Source organism: Manacus candei, unplaced genomic scaffold (assembly GCF_025592945.1).
Source record: "Manacus candei isolate 608988 ecotype Guabito, Panama unplaced genomic scaffold, ASM2559294v1 h1tg000037l, whole genome shotgun sequence".
NCBI lineage: Eukaryota > Metazoa > Chordata > Aves > Passeriformes > Pipridae > Manacus > Manacus candei.
The window spans coordinates 103,560-112,019 of NW_026138085.1; positions in this window are offsets into that span (position 1 = coordinate 103,560).

The following is an 8,460-nucleotide window of genomic DNA, read 5'->3' on the forward strand; positions in this document are numbered from 1 at the left end:
GCCCTTCCTGCCTCAGTTTCTGATCCGCTTCATTGCGCTTTGGTTTATGGTTTCTCTCTAACTACCGGGTTTGTAGGGCTATGACTCCCTTTGTAAAATGCAATAGTTTAGATTTGGGAATTGCTGGCTGTGCTGTTCCTCTGAGGAGCTGTGGTCTCTGAGGTTGCCTCTCATAATGACTCCTGTGATGGTTTTCTGGAGATGGGAATTAGCTTGAATGCTGTAGGGTGTGCCTGGAGAGCTCACTGAGTGGTGCCAGTGGATAAATTCCTGGGAATGCTGAGGAACTAATCAGCAAATACAAAAGCTTAGACAGATGGGCAGGGAGACGGGGCTATTTTGATTATTGCTTACATATGACACTAAGAAGCAGAGTTAAAATTTTGGACTGCTCTTGGTTGTCACATAAGGTGTAAGGGCTTTCAGGTGAAGGAAGGAAAGCATGGATGCCGTGCCTGGCGCTGAGCTCTTCCTCAAGGCTCTTGCCCAACTGCTGTATCACTTCAAATGCTTGACTGTTAGATCTGTGTATAGTAACTGAGTAATGGTGTGGAGACTGAAAGAAGACTTAGCAAAAAAAAAAATTAAGCGGTTGTATGGTAACCATTAAACTTGGCTTTAATCCATGCTACGTTTGAGAATTAATGCAGCTGACTTCTGTTCTTCACAGCAGCAAACCCATCATTTGAGAACAGAAGGGCATTAAAACAGGCCATATCAGCTTTAAGAACTTGAACCACTGAATTCTGTAGGAGTTGCCTTCCCAAAACATAGTAAACTCTTGTTGGGTTGTGCTCATTGGGCATGGGGGGTCTCTTTTTTACTGAGTTTTTTTTTTTTTTTACAAGTTGTTTAGTAGAATGTACAGTTTGGTTTGTAAAATTGCCACCGGAAATACGTTTTTTTAAAGTTTACTATTGTAAAACCTTTAGTTCCTATGGTTGAGATTCTGGGTGTGATAGGAAGCAGTGCAGGTCTCCAGGAACAAATAGTTCTTTTTGGAAAAACAAAACCAAGCAAAGTGCATAGTAGAGAAGTGAAACAGTGCAAGTCTAGTGTCAAAGATTCATTTAAACTTGAGTATTAATTGCAGCATGTGAAATGGCAGAATGTAAGGGTTTGAAATGCCTGTTTTGGTGGAGTCATGTCAATAGATGGTGTCATATGCATAACTGAGAGCAAATTTCCCTGGTGAAATGGAGCTGATGGCACAGACAAGCTTATTTAAGCAAAATTGCTCTCAATTTTGGCTGAAACAAGTGAAAATCCTGCAGTAATTTCAGCAAGAGGCTATCCAGCCAATAAAATATTCTGATAATTAAACTTTTAAGAAAAGCCAGGGTGTTGTCTGTAGGTGACTGACCAAAGCAGCTCTGGGCTGCAGCCACAACCATTTCAGGGGGAAGATTAAGCCTGTATGGACAGCTCTAAAGGAAAACTTCCTCCTGTGCTGTTGCCAGGGTATAATGTAAGTAAAACCTGTGTCAGGCTGCTGTTATACATCGTGAGATGTCTTTGAGGCACCTCATGGCGTAATAATGATAACTTCACCTGGCCCTGGTTATCTTGAGGTCAGGCTCAGAGCTGCAGTTGTGAGGAGTGGGCAGTGTCTGGGGCTGTGTGCCCTGTCCCTGCCCTGTTCTGCCAGGCTCCACAAACACTTTGCTCTGTTTGGGACTGGCCATGCAATGACTGCAGCCATATCCTCTGGGATATTCTCACCACAGCTGCCAGTTCTTTCATTTCTTTGAACAGAGCCTCAAAGGTCAGTTTGAAAAAAAACGGATGTGATAATACCTGTTGAAGAGAAGAGACAAATACCAGATGTGGGTTGTTGAAGTACTGTGTTCTTGACTTTCTGCAGAGTTAAAATGTGTTTTTGCCATGGCAATGATGGCAACAAAACTGTAATGTTTTGATAGCTGTGTCGAGGGTAATGTGCGTGATTCTGGTCCCATGGCTTATTTGGGAGCATGGAGGTTCATAGGCAAATGCTTTCTCACTCCATGATGGGTGAACAACGTGACTTCCTTTACAGGACAGTTAAAACACCTCTCTAGGTGGCTGTCCCTTCACTTCTGCTTTCTACATGAATTTCCCCCACTGCTGCCTTTCCTGTTGCAGAACCTGTCTGTTCTGGATTTTTCCATGTTTTGTTCCTTACAATGAACAGGTAGCTGGTGTCCCCCTGCACAGGACAAAGGCTCAGCTGAGCCGTGAGTGGAGACCACGCAGAGAGGGCAGCAGCACTGTCCTCTGCTCAACAAGTGTTGGCTGCAGGTACAGCAGCTCCATGTGGATGTACTTGAAGTCTCAGGTGTTTCTTGGCATCTCATTGCAGAAGAGGTGATAATAGAAGGATACTGTCCTGGCAGGAGCTCTTGGTCTGTGCCTTATTCCTTGGGGTGTTCAAGAGAAGTGCTTGTGACCATCTCAGGTCTGTCCTGGGGTTCTGTTTGCTCCTTTGGCTTCAGCTCTCCTGCCAAAATCATGTCCTGGACCCCAAGTGCTGTGATGAGTGCAAGGCTCTTATTTTGCTTGTGCTCAGCAATTGTTGCAGCCTTTGGAGAGGAGCAATTCGAGCATGGCTGGCAGGAGGGTGGGAGTGTGTGTGGGCTGAGGTAATGGAAAACAGGGCCAGGATGGGTGGCGGTTCTGGGCTTCTTGCCACCCAGACGGTCCCTCAGGGACTAAGTTCATGCTGGAACATACTCTCTGTCCTCTAGTAATCTTACCCAGATACCCCAAGCTATGTCCTGTCTCCTTCCCATGTGCCATTACTGACTAGCAGCCAAGCTCTTCCCTACGTTTCCTTCCCTCTTTCTTTGTGGAACAAGCACCTAGATCCTTATTCCCCCTGCTGTTTTCCTGAAGGGGAGTTCAAGACGAGATCTTGCTTAGAAAATGGCAGAAAAAGTGCAAATAAATGGCGTGGTTTGGAGCTGCACATTGGACAGAGCTGTTATTCCCTACCCTTGGCTAGTGGGCAGTAGGTTCTGGCAAGCAGCAGCAAGTGCAATTGGTTGTGTTGAGTGAGGGTTGGAGGTTTTGTGATCTGGTATTTATTAAGGGTTGCTTTGTCTGAGTCCTGGCTCCCAGTGTGAACAAGAAGAGCTGAGCTTGCATGATGGGGTGCAGGAGTAGTGGTACAGGACTTCCAGGTGTACCTGAAGGGGCCTGACTTGTCCTCCTGTTTGCACACAGCAGGGAGAATCCCTTGCTGACCACTTGCTGGTTATCTACATTTATGTTTTTGGGAGCAATTCTCTGTGTTGGGTTAGCTTTTCAGGGTCTGGCCCTTGGGTTGTCTTATGTAAATGGATTGTAAGCAGTGAGTGCCTAATTGGGACCAATAAATCAGTCCCATATATTGCGTTACTTAGGATGTGTGACATGGGGACCACATGTATGACCTGTGCCCACTTTATGAAGATAACTTATGCTCTGCTCCTTGCTTTCTTCTCTCCTTCCAGCACTTGCGTCATCTCTCCCTAACCAAACCACAGGAACCTTTATAGGAAAAGGATTCTGGAAGAAAACAACAAGAAAGGACAATGAATTAAAAAAAAAGGTGACTGAGTGTCAAAAGTGAGAATGGGAAAAGTGAAGACTCTCAGAGGGAGGCTCAGCAGGGGACCTCTGACCATTCCTGCCACTTGCAGAGCTGGCCATGGCAGCAGCCAAGGGGCATGAACACCACTGTACTTGGAACAGCAAGTGGCAAAAGGAGGGAACAGAACTAGGCCACTCAAGAGAATTGATGCTCCTGATTCATCTCAGTGTTCAGTTTATGCTGGTACTAGAAACAATCTTTTGTTTCCACTGAAGGCAGTTTTGTTAGAAAGATCCCACAGTCTTGCTCATCTAATTGCCAGGGTCTGAAGCCTGCTGAGCCCCATCCAATTCTGTTGACTTACTGTATTTAAGAGAAAATAGTTTCTCTTGACTATTTTCAAATTAAGCCTGAGGTTTTACATTGCTTTAGGGTTATTTTAGTGAGTAATAACTGCAGGGAGAGTTGAAGGTATATTGTCAAGGTATTTGACATTTCACCACTGTAGCCACCTTGATCCACGCCTGGTTTGTGTAACTTTTCCCAATACTCCTTACGTTTGTCCCAAAGTTTGGAATTGTGTCATTTTCCCAAGAATGTCCTCGGTGAGAGGCTTCTAATGACCCATATCATGCTACATGGAGGCAGTAAGTATTATCTCAGCATTACTGTGAGTTCCCAAAGTACCTGCTGCCTTAGCTGTTTTCTGTATGTAAATGTGTGTGTGAGGACACCAAGAACGGGGACAATTACAGCTAATAAGTAAAGCTTTCAATTTAGTACTAAGGCCATTTCTGATGTTTGGGACATTCTTACCTGCCTCTTAACTCTTTTTCCCATACTTTCAAGCCTTTCCTTCAAATTTTCTACATGGAAGTAGCTATAGTCAGTTAAAATCTAAGGGCAATAACATGTCACGGGACCACTATAGTGCAGGGAACCCAGCCAGCCCTTGTGATCTCCAGAGACCACAGGAGGACAGGGAAATTGGGGATCTTGGCTTTTAGGGTCTCAAACTAGGAGAGATGCTTTTACTTGTTCCCTTTAGCTTTTTGTTTGTGAATAGTCCCTTCCAATACATTCCCAGTTCTACATCTTGTCACAGCTGCCTCCTTGCTAACTTAGTCCTTCACTGCTTCTCAGATTTCTGTCTTCTGATCCTTATCAGTTCCTCCTCTAGTCTTCTCTACCCACTGCTGTTGGGGCAGCACAGCCTTTCCCTGGTCTCCAGAAAAAGCTTGCAAACACGGTGCTCCTGCATGAGTCTGTCCCCTTTCTAGGTTGCTTGGCAAAGTGTCTCTGAGAGTCCCTCTGTGCCTGGTGCCCTCATTTTGGTTGTGGTGAAGAACCTTGATGATCAAAGCCCTGCTGCTGTACCTCCAAATGGATGGAGCTTTGCTTGTAGGGCTGCGAGATGCTTGTGCGTGCCCCAGGAGAATGGGACTGACAGAGATGTCTCTTGACTGACCCAGGGCATTGATTTTCCAGAAGAATAACACATTCTGGTGTATTTTTATGTAAATCCACCCCTATTATATTTTTTGAATTCCTGTTCTGAAGGAGGTGTGGCCCTAGAGCTTCCCTTCAGGAGAATTAGTAGAAACATGAGTTTTCCAGTATTGTTTTCAGAAACTGTCCTGTGTCTATCTCATGGCCCACCTTGAGTTGCTCAAAGGTCACTCAGTCACTTGTGCTGTCTCTGAGGGCAGTGGCACAGGGCATTGAGAGTGCACGGTGTCACCAGTTCCGTACCTGCAGCTGTGTGCATCAACCCTGAACTGCCCCACAGTGGCACATGCCAGCTGGAGGGACATGCCCTGAGATAGCAGCTGGGGCAGAGGGCAAGAGCCCACAGTGGTGGTGTGGGAAGGGAACAGTCATCCCACAGACAGAGGTTGAGATGGTGACTTGCTGGAGACAGCTTAATTCAGGAGACTTCAGTCAAAGAGGTTTATGTTTAAGAGCTGTTGAGCTGAAAAGCTCCAAGTTAAGGAAATACTAAGTTTTGAAGCTTAACAGCTTGTGATTTTTTTCCTTTTTTTTTCTTTCTTTTTTTTTTTTTTAAGGGAAAAATGAAACCATAGAGGAATATAAATCCGAGGAACCAAGCCTTTGGATTTAATACAGTGCAAAGGCTGGAAAGTGGAATTTCCTACTGGTTTGTGTAGGGGTGTCTGCTGAGGTTGGCTTGTTCTTGCCTCCCTTCAGAAGCTTTCAAGCAGCTGCCACATGCTTCAGAGGGGAGCTGCAATGCTCCTGGGTGCTGGGATCAAGGAAAGCCCATGGGAGGACAAAAGCAGGACACAGGGCAGGGGTGGCTGGGCTGGGGGACACAGGGTGGGGGCATGTGCTGCCTGAGGGGCCCTGGGCACTGAGGGGGGCTACCCAGGAGAACAGCGTATTGAACTAATCCATTGGTCTCTCCTTAGCTTGAGGTGTCCATCACTGTCAGTGATTTCATTTGCCTCATTGCTCTGCTAATAAAGCACTGAGATTTGTTTAATGAGTATGCTGGAGCTTTCAAAGGAATCTGAGGTGACAGGCCCCAAATCCCATGGAAATTCAAGAAGTGTTCCAGTAGGGGAAAACTTTGGCAAACTCTGAAACCCTGTCTGCTGAATAAGAGGCTGTGTTGGGTTTATCTTCTTTTACAAAGTAATGATACAGATCAGAGTAAGGGTTGTAGCGTGGTGGGTTCTCCCTTTGCAAGGGGCCATGAGACACCCATGTGGTCTAGAGCTGGAAGGGATGCTGTGGTTGCCTCTGTTCCCAAGAAGTCCAGGAAAGGCTGTTACCTGCAGAAGCTATTGGGAGCATTCCTGCTCTCTCTGGAGTTGGGATGGCCTTTCTGCAGCACCAGGCTTGTTGCTAGTGGCTTTCAGGATTTCCTGGCCACCTCTCTTCTTCCAGGGTTAGGTGCTCTGCCTTGTCCGAGCTCCCTCCCCTCCAGTCCACACAACGCTGCCCCAGTTTGCTGTCCCTCTTATTAATGCTGCAGAATGAAGCTTCCATGCTTGCTATCCTATTATTTGTATTTCTTATATTATTCCATTATTCTGTTGTTTTATGCTTGTTTATATTTGGCATGCATTAAGTGCCTTTGCAGCCTGTGTTCTCCAAGGCAGGAGTTCCTGGTGGCCAAAAGAAGCCTGCCCTAATCACAGCACGGAAAACTCCAGCAGAGCTGGGCTGATACATCTGTGTGAGCTCTCACTCACCATTGAGGTACTTCAGATCATTCCTCACAGATAGTCTCTGCTTAATTCTGGGTCATGGCTGTGTTGCCTTTATCCAGCCTCCAGGCTGGATAAACTTCACCTCCTTCCAGCTGGGCTTTCCAGCAGCGATTAAATAGCAAATATTTCTTGCTGAAACAATGGGGTCGTGCCACACCTGCGCCTCAACAGTGCCAGTCTCCAGGCCCCAACCCACCCAGGTGCTGGCTTACTGCAGGGGATTGATGCTTGTATTTGCAGGATTGAAGTCTCTGATTCCTGGTGCCATCCCCCCTGGCTGGCGTGGTGTGGTGCAGTTCACGTGTTTCAGCTTGGTGTTGGATTTGTGGGGTTTATAAAACAGCTCAATGGTCACAAGCTAAAAAGTGTGAGCATAGGGCACCCAGCAACAAACACACTGGTGTGGCTTCTTTTTTCAGTCTATTGAAGGAAAGCTGCTATGCATGTTCTGATAGTGTTTCAAATGCTTGGTGTGGGAGTTCAGCATTTCTGCCTTCACTGTGTTTACACCTTTGTTCATTTAGTTCCTTACATCTCCATGTGCTTTCAAAGTCCAGGGAACCAGCGTAGTGAATGCAGACACACCTTGGGTCTGTGCTATCTCCCAGGCTCTTCATCTGTCTCAGGGCTTGGTGAAATCTGTATGTAAAAGCTGACAACGAATGGTTTGGGTTGCTTTTGTTCCTCCATAGTTTATTTATATCCAGGAGAAAAACTTCAGTATGCTAAAACCTAACTTCCATCTGGAGTTAACTGGTAAGTGGGTCTTCCCTCTTGGCATGCAGGGAAATCTCTGAGCTTCAGGGGCTGAGCACCAGCAGCTTTCCAGCCTCGCAGCTTCAGTTTGATGGCCCACAGGTCCTTCACCAGGGACCAACCAAGGCTGCACCACTACAAAATTTCCGAACACCAAAGGGCTCTGTCTCAGGGAATGCATTTGAATCTACAAAATGTGGATTGGTTTGTTTTGTACCACCTTCTCTGTTCTCCCATATGTGAGTATCCATGTGTGAGTGGCCACACTGCCATCCACCACACTGATGACTTACAAAAGGTTTGCAGAATTTTCATGGGAATTACACTTATATGAGAGTCCATGGAGGAGGCCATGGAGATGCTTTGAGGGCTGGAGCACCTCTGCTATGGAGACAGGCTGGGAGAGCTGGGGGTTGTTCAACCTGGAGAAGAGAAGGCTCCAGGGAGACCTGAGAGCCCCTTCCAGTGCCTAAAGGAACTCCTAAAGAGCTGGAGAGGGACTTGGGACAAGGGGGAATGGCTTCCCACTGCCAGAGGGCAGGGTTAGATGGGATATTGGGAAAGAATTCTTCCCTGTGAGGGTGGTGAGGCCCTGGCACAGGTTGCCCAGAGAAACTGTGGCTGCCCCTGGATCCCTGGAAGTGTCCAAGGCCAGGTTGGACAGGGCTTGGAGCAACCTGGGCTAGTGGAAGGTGTCCCTGCCCATGGCAGGGGGTGGGAATGAGATGATCTTGAAGGTCCCTTCCATTCCAAACTGTTCTGTGTTTTTACATATTACATATGGTTCTGTGCTTCGTGCTTCCAGTGCTTCAAATAAGGGCTTTAGCCCAAGGCTTTGTGATGGCTGAATCCAAATCCTGACTGTTCTTCACCATATTCTGCAAGACTGTGGCTGAATGTGATGATGCTGAGGCT